The sequence below is a fragment of the Triticum dicoccoides genome, chromosome 3A (assembly GCF_002162155.2).
Source record: "Triticum dicoccoides isolate Atlit2015 ecotype Zavitan chromosome 3A, WEW_v2.0, whole genome shotgun sequence".
NCBI lineage: Eukaryota > Viridiplantae > Streptophyta > Magnoliopsida > Poales > Poaceae > Triticum > Triticum dicoccoides.
This window is the reverse complement of record NC_041384.1, coordinates 186,211,239-186,222,180: the sequence shown is the minus strand read 5'-3', so window position 1 is coordinate 186,222,180 and position 10,942 is coordinate 186,211,239. Positions and strand designations below refer to the sequence as shown.

Here is a 10,942-nt window from a genome sequence, read left to right as displayed (position 1 = left end):
CAAGCCTTTGTTGTATGGATGGATTGATAGATGACCATTTTATTCAGCAATTTTGTTTCACTGAACAAATTCATCTCATTTCATCCCTTAAATCAAACATCAAAATATAACCATTCCATTCCTTTGAATTGTCTCTACCAAACATAGAGATGGAACCGATCCATTCCAGTAGAACGGAACCATAACATTCCATTACACTTCGTTCCTGAACCAAACGCACCTTAGATGAGCAAGCTAGCATCAGATCCATGGAGTTGAAGGCCGCCCCGCAGGTTCCCAGGAGAGATGCCAGGAAGCTTGTGAGGTGCCAAGGCTGCAGCTGCACACCAAGATGGCCGCGCCCGTGGAGCAGTCTACCGGCACGCCCATCACCAATGGAGCGGCCGGCGCCACCAGCAGCCATGCTGATCGTGCTGAGCCCGCAGGTGGTCGCGGCCGTCGCCTCCTGCTGTCCTGCAGCGCCTTTGCGCTGCCGCCCGCGCTAGAGCAGCCGGGGAGCATCATCAAGAGGCAGCACGCGAAGAAGCAGGCGGCGGCGCTCGATGTGGCTGCCACGAGGCGCCCGGGAAGGTTCTGCTCTGTTCCGTCGCCAGTCGCCACCGCCCTTGTGCTTGACGTCGACGGCCTTGAAGTGCCTCTCCCGAATCGCGCCAACAAGCTGGTCCTCCCCTTGGAACGAATTGGCCCGAGACCATCTCCTTCCTTGGCTCCGGCGAAGTCGCCGCGAACATTTCTCCAATTCCGGCAATGGAGAGCGTCCGTCGACAATTTCCTAGAGGCTTTAGCATCCTTCCCTCGCCTCTCACTCTTTCCCCCTTTCAATTTCAGAGATGACCGACAAAAACGAGCTTCCCGTCGAGCTCCAACTCCGGCCCCCACTCAGGAACAATGCTGCCTCAGCTCTGGCCGTTGCGAGTAAGCGAGGCGTACAACAGTCAGTCTGCCTCGAATCCCTGGAGATGATAGTGTCGTTGCCGGCCTCTGCCGGCCATTGCCACCGGTGAGAGCTCCCGAAGCCGCCCGACCTCAAAGTCCTCACCTGACGACGTGGCCCCACTTGTCAACAAACTGCTTTGACCTCATCCATGTCAGCAAAACCACCATGCTAACCCACCAATGACAATTTCCGAACGGGATTGGTTAGATCAGAGGGTTAAGAGCTCTGAAAAAAAGTTCAGGAGTTATGCGAACCACCCATTTTCTTCAAGGGGTAAAATGGACTTTTTTCTATTCAAAATGACCATAAACATTTTATTGAATACCGGTTTTCCTATATATGTTTGTGGTACTATCAATTGTTTGACAATGCAGTGAACTAGTAATAAACAAATATAGGCAATTAAAATTCTTAATCCATTCACAAGTTGCTACTTCCTTCGAGCCAAAGGCACCCAGCATAGAAAAAGGAACAAATATAACTTTAAAAGGGAACACTAACTAGAGGGTGGATAGTCTGGGTTATGTCCAGAGGGTGGATCATCCGAGTTATGTCCTCGTTGCACTCTAGCCGGGCATGATTGAATTGCGAGTTGCGGTTGTTGGCCTTTGATGAAGTAGACATCTCGCGGTCGGGGGATTCTGGGATCATGGTAAACTACCCTAGGCTTTTCCCCTGACACTGCACGGGGGCATTGTCGTCACTGGTCATTATGATCGTCGACCCAACACTGTAAGAAAGCACTAGGACCACATGTACCACCTTCTTGTCCATCAGGCCCCCTCCCATTGCTCGGTACCTTTGACCCATCCATCAAGGATTGTCATGGCTATCTCAGGCGAGGGAAACGACTAATGTCTTGCAAGTGCACTTGGTTGACTTGTAGCCTTTTCGAAGTAAGAGTATGATCCCACATTGAGCTAGGAAATTGTCCTTTTGCCTCTCTAGAGGTCTATCAAAATGTTCATGCAAGTTAGTTGCGATTCCAAGAAAAAGCAATGCGAAAGTAGAAAATATTACAAGACTTGTTGTGGCAAAAACCAAAGTGCGCAATAATTACACTTATAAGGGATGCTGGATTGCCATCCTCTCTGGGCTCCATGATAGCTGCCCATTTAGAGTTATCAGCTTCTGTGAACCTTGATATTGTCGAAGAAGGAACACCAGGTGAGGGTTCCCAATGTTCAGAGAGCCCCCCACAGGCTCATGCTAGTTTACATTCCTTGTAACAATTGAAGCTTCTTGAGAGGTTATATAACATGTGGATGGAGTATGGAAGGTATGAAAATGAAGCAAGTAAAGAACGCTTGTTTTGTGTTTGTTGTATTCTGAATCTCTGAATATGTCAAGAAAGCAATGCAAACATGATTCAGATTAACCTAGCAGCAAAGCGTCAGATTTGGCATCCGTAATTTCGTGGCTACTTCTGAAATAGTTCATTCCGTCTTGGTTTTCTTTCCTTATCCTGCATTTCACATTAGCTAAATAGCCAGAGCTAACGTCTTAATGACCATTGGCATGGTCGGGACACTTACACTTCAGAGTCTTCACTTACACTGACGAATTAGTTTCGAACAAACCAGAGATTGGAAGGGGTTGGTATTGTTGCGAGAGGCCATGAGGGCACTTTACTATTTTGGTGGCACGAAATATTAGATCCGACAATATGATCGATCATTTTTCAGTTGAGTTAAGTGTTTGTCGGGATGCAATATTGTTAGCCATAGAGCAGGGTTTTCTGAACGTGGCGATTGAAACAGACTGCAAAAAGGTGAAGCATGCTTGGGACTCTGATAAAGATGACACATATGTTGGCTTTCAGCTGCCCCAAGATAGATGTGAAATCTCCTCGCCCATTTTTAGGGTATTAGAGCATTTCTAGCCGATCTCTTAAAACCGGTTAGACTAGTAAAAATTCACATTTGAGGGGCTAAACCAAACCAAGCCAATCCCTTATCCGCTTTAGAGGAGTATAGGATCTTTACTCCTTGGGTCGGCCGCCCTTTAAATTTACTCTTCCACGGCCACTTCTTAGAATAATTTCAGTCCTTCCCCCATGCCAGCCCTCTTTCCCGTTTGTCGTCGGCTCCACGCCCGCCGAGTTCCTTGCCTCTGGCGACTACCCTCACCACGTACCATCCCGCAGCCCCACCGACACTCGGCCACCAAATTCCTGCGAGATCTCGACGAGAAATAACGATCTTTTTCTTTCTTTATTTTTGTCTTTTCCCCGTCTATGGCCACGGCGACACTTCCCCTCATCATCCCTAGTTTGGCGGCGCTCCTCCTATCGTCCCCGACCATGAGCAAAGCCGCAAGGCGTGGGGAGGACACCTGTATAGAGAAAAAGTTCAACGTAAAGGAGGAAATGTACACAAAGAGTGGTCGCCGATCGCCATTGCCCATTCCAATGAATCCTTGCGTTTCGGACGTTGCCATCGTGCCACTAGGAGAAGGATGAGGGAAAGAACCCATTCATATGAGGAAGCGCCCAAGTCATGGCCTGTTTTTTTTTAGAAAAGGAGGATTACCCTGGGCCTCTACATCTGGGCGATGCATACGGCCACTTTATTAATTATTCTCACAAGACCTTATAAAGCCATACAACAGCAAGACTAAAGCCACCGTCTAAGCAACAATTGTCGCTACACCTATCCAATTGATGAAGGGGCACAGATAGTCTAGGCCTAATACCAAACAGACATCGCAGCCAAACCTAAACATCTAAGACCTGAGGTCCCAACCAGGACGTCTGCCGGGTATGGGGCACCTACCAGTCCGGCGCACTCCTCAACCAGGACGCCTGCCAGGTATGAGGCCGCCGCAGCCATCTGCCGCCAATCCATCTTCAGAGTTGTACTGTTGCATGTACCGTGCCAGGGCTCTCTGCCATCGACACCACCACGACGCCCGACAGCGTTGTCCTTCTCCATCCTCCTACAGCGAACTCCGAATCCGCACTGCTATGTCGACTACTTCGTCGCACACTTATGTCACGCCCGGTGAAACTCCGTCAAATTATTGTACATCGCATCTATCCTATGTACTAGCTAGCTCATGGAAATCATCTAATATCGAAAAGTCATAGTTGGCCGCATGAAAGGAAGAAAGAAGAAGAAGAGGGGGAGAGACTTCCATGTGGGGTCTAGTTCGTATGAGGTGTTGTTTGAGAGTTCGGCTGGAAACCGGTTTTTTAGCGGAGCAATTATAAGAAGTTAAGGTATAATGGACCATTTTAGAGGCTAAATGATAAGGGGTCGGTTAGAGATGCTGTTATGCTTTTTTTTTCTAGAGGTAGTGCTAATAGTGTTGCTCATCTTTGTGCAAGAGAGGCACTTACTTCTGTTTCTGATGTGCTTCCTTCATTCCAAAATAATTGACGTTCCTAGAATTTTAAGACAGATTAAGGTGGCGGCTGGAATCTCCTTTATATCCTTTGATTTTCTAGTAGTGAGTAGTGACTGAACAACCATCATTAAAGTGGAGGAGAAGGAGGAGCACGATAGAAAAAAATGGTAGGAAAGGTGAACCAGTGACTCAGAGCGCAAGTATTTTGAAAAAAGGTTAAAAATGTTGCTCCCTCCGATCCAGATTAATTGTTGCTATTTTGGTACGACTTTAGAGTACTGGATAGCTAGACGTCAATTAAATGGAACAGACGATGCTATCCCTGGCTTTCTGATTGAGGCTGTTCAGTCAGATATGCCCCCGCTTTATGAATAAAACTGCCACATGGCGGAAGCGTAAAAAAAAAAGAATCTACACTTACACCACAATTAAGCGAGTAAACAAAAAGCATAACATATAATAACATAGGTATAATTGCCCTTAAGTTGCAATGGGAATATAAATATTCCACCGGTTTAATACCAATTGTCTCAAATATTTATGTTTGGAATCCTCATGCACATCAAGAAGCATTGTCTACCTTTTCTACCTTAAAATCATAACTCTTTTCTGTCTTCTTCTTTTTCTACCTATCATCTTCATCTTCCCAATCCATGCTCACCAGCGTCATGAATGGTACATCCGGCTCAAAATCCGCCAACCCTCCGCAAAACAAAGGTATGTCACGAAGGGACAAGAGCCAAATCAACATGTATTACTGCACCAAAATATGCATCAGATCAACATTCCTGTAGAAAAATTTCTCGGTGCATAGCTACTAGTATAAATGTAGAAAGTTTAGACCTTTGAAAAATAAGTGGTATGTGGTGTGCTTGCAGATACTTTGATATGTCTAAATTAGTCAACATGACGCTAAAATCTATTGTGCTCCAGGTGTAGCAAAATTAAATTTAGATGGATGGATGAATGAATAGAAGCAAGGAGGTTAATTACAAGGTGGTATTGGCCGATTAGCTGAAGGAGTGCTTGAGAGCCTCTGCAGTGGCCTTGTTGACGAGTGCCATGGCAGGGCAGCCTTCTTCATCCTTCACCCTTGTGCTGTACTCCATGTCCTTGATCCCGTGCTGCATATGTATGTATACATCCATCAACCACATTTTTTAGAGAAGGAGGATGACCCCCGGCCTCTGCATCTGGGCGATACATGCATCCATCAACCACATGGTAAGTGCTAGGTAAACAATATTGAAAGGAAGCCATCTATGCTGAACTCTGACCCAACTCTGAACTCTGCACCTTCTATGCCCGTCACCTCAGCACATGAATGATCAAGCAGATGAATGAATTTCCCAGTAGAAAACAGCAACATTCACTAATCCTTCTTCTTTAGGAAAAAATAATAAAAACAATAAAAAAGCAGATGAACAGCAATGAATTTGCTCCGAAACTCTGTTAACGCCGTTTATGATCTGTTTCTGGACATTGCTGTTTAACAAAGTCATACATCCTGGTCAAAATTTGAGGTAAATGCCAGGATGCACGCCAGAAGATTAATCCAGTCCATGCACGCGATGTTTGACATTTTTGTTGCTCTTACCTTTTCCTCAAATAGACAGGGACCTCTTGGGTGTTTGCTTACTGAACCAACAGCACCTCTTCTTTTTGAAATAGACTGACACATTGGGTCTTTGCTTGCTGAACCAGCGCCCACTTAATTTTCAGCGCAAATGGCCGTGCAGCTCACGCCGCCCTTACCTCGTTTAGTTCTAGTCACTCAGCCAAATGTCCAAAGACAAGCATCAGACGGGAATAAACCATACAGGTACGAAGGGGTGACCTGTCATGCTTTATTTGAGCAAATACCACTTTGGACTTCGGTCGAAACATGAAGGCATTCATCTTCGGACTTGAGGCCAAACACTGATGCATCACCGTTTTTCCAGGGAAGAGCCTCTGGATTTCTTCCACTTGCGCCAAGGTCAAACATTCGCCTCACAAATTAAACATGCCAGATCACAGAAAAGAGTTTCAAACAAGACAAATCCAAGGTTTTGACTCTTTTTTCTAGAATACTGAAAAAATGTTTTCTAGAATACCAAGGTTTTGACTCTGATTGGACCTCGGATTTGGTTCACCGTGCCAACTATGCCAGGAAATCAATAATAAGTCTTTCTATATCAAAGAAACAGATACTGACAGGGGCCTTGCCGATGGCGATCTTTTCCATTGACTATGACTATTCCAAGTCTTCCTCCCTTTGATACTGAAAGGCTTAGTGGTATCTTGAAATATGTGGAGGATATGAACTCACATACTGTGTTATATTGTCTTGGTGAGATTGCAGAAATCCCAGCACCATTTTAGCCATGACAACGCCCCGTAGCATGATCTTGAGCCTTTCCTTCATAGTAGCCTCTGCAGGCCTTGCCATCCAAGGCAGAACCTGCAGTTGCCTGCAATTTAACTACCCCAGCTTCGACATGACCAACAAGAATGATTTCAGCTTCAGCCCAGGTTCAGCAATTGCAAATGGTTCCCTGAGAATCGTGCCGAACACCGGAAACTCGAGCCACCAGTCGGGAAGGGTGGTATACGTAAAGGAAACCCTCAAGCTGTGGAACAGGAAGCGAACTGTGCTCACATCTTTCGGGACGCAGTTCACGCTCAACATCCTCCCGGGAGAAGGTATGGCTTTCATACTCACAAATAGCCTGTCGTTGCCCAGGAACAGCGGCGGCCAGTGGCTCGGCGTATGCAACAACCAGACAGATGGCGCGCCAACGAACCGAATAGTAGCCGTGGAATTCGACACGAGAAAGAGCTACCAGGACGACCTCGACGGCAACCATGTCGGGCTCGACTTGAAAAGCATCAAATCTGTTTATCCGTACCCGCTCAGCAATCTTTCAATCATCCTGTCAAGCGGCTCGGATGTCTTGGTTAGTATCATCTACAACAGCACATCACATGCTTTTGTATTATCTGTAAGCCAGCGCAACACAAGTGGCAGTGGGGGGCATAATTGGCGAGAGAGCTGGCCGGTTGATCTATCACGGTACCTACTGGACGAAATATATCTGGGATTCGCAGGTTCCACGGGTGATTACACCCAACTGAACCAGATAAAATCGTGGAACTTCACCACGATAGACGACATACTCGTCGCTGAAAGAACAAGACATGGGAAGTGGGTGTTTTTGGTTCTCATTGCCTTGGTTTTCCTTGTTACATGTTCATCGTTTCTTGTGTTGTTGGTGCGGAGAAGGGTGACACAGCGGAGAAGGCTAGCCTACCGCACGCTCGAGAAAATGATCGACGCACATGGCCCGGTTAGATTTAAGCTCAAGGAGTTGAAGCACGCGACCGCCAACTTCAGCCCTCACCGTAAGCTCGGTAGAGGTGGCGGCGGCACTGTTTACCTTGGATACCTGAATGGGATCAACAGAGAGGTGGCTGTGAAGCGGGTCTCACTCTCAAGCCGAGGAGAGAAGGAGTTCGTGGCGGAGGTGAACACGATCAGCAAGCTCTCCCACCGCAACCTTGTCAAGCTGATTGGCTGGTGCCATGAGGGAGGCGAACTACTCCTCGCCTACGACTACTTCCCCATGGGCAGCCTGGACAAGCTATTGTTCGCCAATGCCACAACGACCACGTACTCGTCATCGGCGCTCACATGGGAGCGGCGATACAGGATAATCTGTGGCGTGGCATCTGCACTCGACTACCTTCTGTTGAGTAAATAGGCAATTTCTCGATTAAATTAATCCATGAGTAAATCACTAGCATGGCATTGACTAAGTTGATGACGTACTGACTCTGATCTAAACATGCACGTACTAAGCAAACAGTAGACAAATCTACACATACTGCTAGTACTGCTAATATGAAAATAATCAGGAGCGGGATAAACGAGTTATACCCTCCAGTAGGCCACGCAGAGGCCGCGGCTTTGGTGGCAGCAGCGGCGTCCTCAGCGACCTTCTTGTCGGCTTCAGCTTTCTCGGCGGCGGCACGGTCGGCGTCGGTGGACATGGTGATGACGAAGCCGACGCGGACGTGGAGGAAGTAGACGATCGGAAGCGAGCAGTCGCGTAATCGCTGCCCAAAAACCTATTCGCCCCTCACCCCGTACAGGAACCAGAAGGGCGTGGTTTCGGAGACCTGCTCTCCCGTCGACCGTGTACGTGGCGGACGGGATGGAGTCACCGGCGGCAGCAGCAGCAAAGGAACGACGGTGGGCGTGCGCGTGAGCAGATGTGATCTGTTCGTGGCGGCTAGGGTTAGGAGACACCGCATACTTATAGGCGCAGCCGCGTGGAGAGACGTGGGCTCGACCCACGTCCGAGTCCGTGACAGCCCACGATCCGACGTCTCAGATCGTGGCCCAGCTGTCAGAAAACTCTCCGTTAGTGACTGGCAAAAATAAGCGCGTAGGTGTGAGCTCGGCTCGGCTCAATCCCGCAACCCGCGACGCGTCGTGACGAGGCGTGGCGTGGCGAGGCGGGCGGCGGAGGAGGAGTGCGCGAGGGCCTCTTCTCTTCTCAAGCTCCAATAGCATGTAGAAGAGAAACCCTTATAAACCACTCCAACTCTCCTTCCACTTCCGGGGTGGGACTAAACTTCCCACCACACCTAGTGCCATATAACCCACATGGGCCCTTAGAGATTTTTCAGAAATTGCAATATGGGCCTAGAGCCCATCTCAGATTTCAGCAATCCCCCACCAGATCTCGAGGGCCCATTGTGTCCTCTGTTCCAATTGCTGTTTCGATATACCAGTGTTTCAGTAAAGACCTGTTAAGGTTGAACTTCACCTAGAACAAGTGGCTACACTCCTTCACAACTGAACAATGGACTATGCCTTGAATTGTCAGTTTGGCGTAAAGAAGTTTCACTACATGTCTTACTAGTACTAGGCTGCCGAAGGCTGACCCCTCGGGTGGAGCATATAAGTCACACTCCTGGCCTATTCATGAGCTTACTAGAGATCACCCCAATCTCATAGACTGTGACCAGCAGTCGGGCTCATATAGGTGTGTTCCTCCAAAGATCGCTCTGTAGGATAGCATCTTGCTTTTATGAGCTTTGGAACACATTGAGACCGTAGTCATCCTACCATACAGTATCGAGAGTATTGCATCTCCAACGGAGTGGGTTAGTATAGTTACTCTCCTCAATTCACCACTGGCTTGTTTTCCCAGGTCCTAGTTCACGGGATCTCCGATCATATAGGTTGGGTTACCACCATGGCAACTCATGTGGGTCTCATACCCATCTCCCTCGATGCATTATCTATCACAACACGTGATAGCCCTTTTGTAAAGGGATCTGCCAGATTCTTAGCCGTATGGACATAGTCCAATGCTATCACTCCGGAGTTTCTTAATTTTCTGACAGCTTTTAATCTCATTCTTATGTGTTTGGTGGACTTCATGTTGTCCTTTGAACTCTTCACCTTGGTGATGACAGTCTGATTGTCACAGTTCATAAGGATAGTCGGAACCGGTTTATCAACCAATGGCAAGTCCATCAAAAGATCTCGAAGCCATCTCGCTTCAACACCAGATGTGTCTAATGCCGTTAATTCTGCTTCCATTGTCGATCTCGTTAAGATCGTTTGCTTGCAAGACTTCCAGGAAACAGCGCCACCTCCAAGAGTAAACATATACCCAGTTGTGGCCTTCATCTCATCAGCATCAGAGATCCAATTCGCATCACTATACCCTTCAAGTACCGACGGGTATCTGGTATAGTGAAGTCCATAGTTCATAGTACCTTTCAGATAGCGCATAACTCTCTCAACAGCATGCCAATGTACATCACCCGGTTTGGAAACAAACCGGCTCAGTTTGCTCACAGCAAACGCGATGTCAGGCCTCGTTGCGCTCGCTAGGTACATCAGTGAACCAATGATTTGAGAGTATCTCAATTGATCTTTAGCCATGCCTTTGGACTTTCGAATCAATACGCTAGGATCATATGGTGTTTGAGATGGTGTGCAGTCCGAATATCCAAAACGACTCAACACCTTCTCAACGTAATGGGATTGCAGAAGTGTGATCCCACCCTCATTATCTCTCAGTAGCTTGATGTTCAAGATAACATCAGCCACACCAAGGTCTTTCATCTCAAAGTTCTGAGATAGAAACGATTTGACCTCCTCAATGACTTTGAGGTTTGTTCCAAATATCAGTATGTCATCAACATACAAGCACATTATAACTCCTTCGCCCCCACCATGGCGATAGTATACACATTTGTCAGCCTCATTAACAACGAAACCAACAGATGTCAGAGTTGTATTAAACTTATCATGCCATTGCTTAGGTGCTTGTTTCAGGCCATATAAAGATTTTATCAACCTACACACCTTTCTTTCCTGACCATCTATCACAAAGCCATCAGGCTGTTGCATGTAGATTTCCTCCTTTAGCTCTCCATTTAGAAAAGCCGTCTTAACATCCATCTGATGGACGAGAAGACCATGTGAGGCCGCCAACGAGAGTAATACTCGAATGGTGGTCAGTCTAGCCACAGGTGAATAAGTATCAAAGAAATCTTCCTCTTCTTGCTGGTCATAGCCCTTGGCCACAAGCCTAGCCTTGTACTTTTCAATCGTACCATCGGGCCTAAGCTTCTTTTTGAACACCCACTTAC

The 10,942-nt window shown here is 47.2% G+C and overlaps 1 pseudogene; it reads left to right on the top strand.

The window, feature by feature from the left end:
• The first annotated feature begins 248 nt into the window (after nucleotides 1-248).
• LOC119271469 lies at nucleotides 249-1,018 on the top strand (annotated as a pseudogene).
• The last annotated feature ends 9,924 nt before the right edge of the window (nucleotides 1,019-10,942 follow it).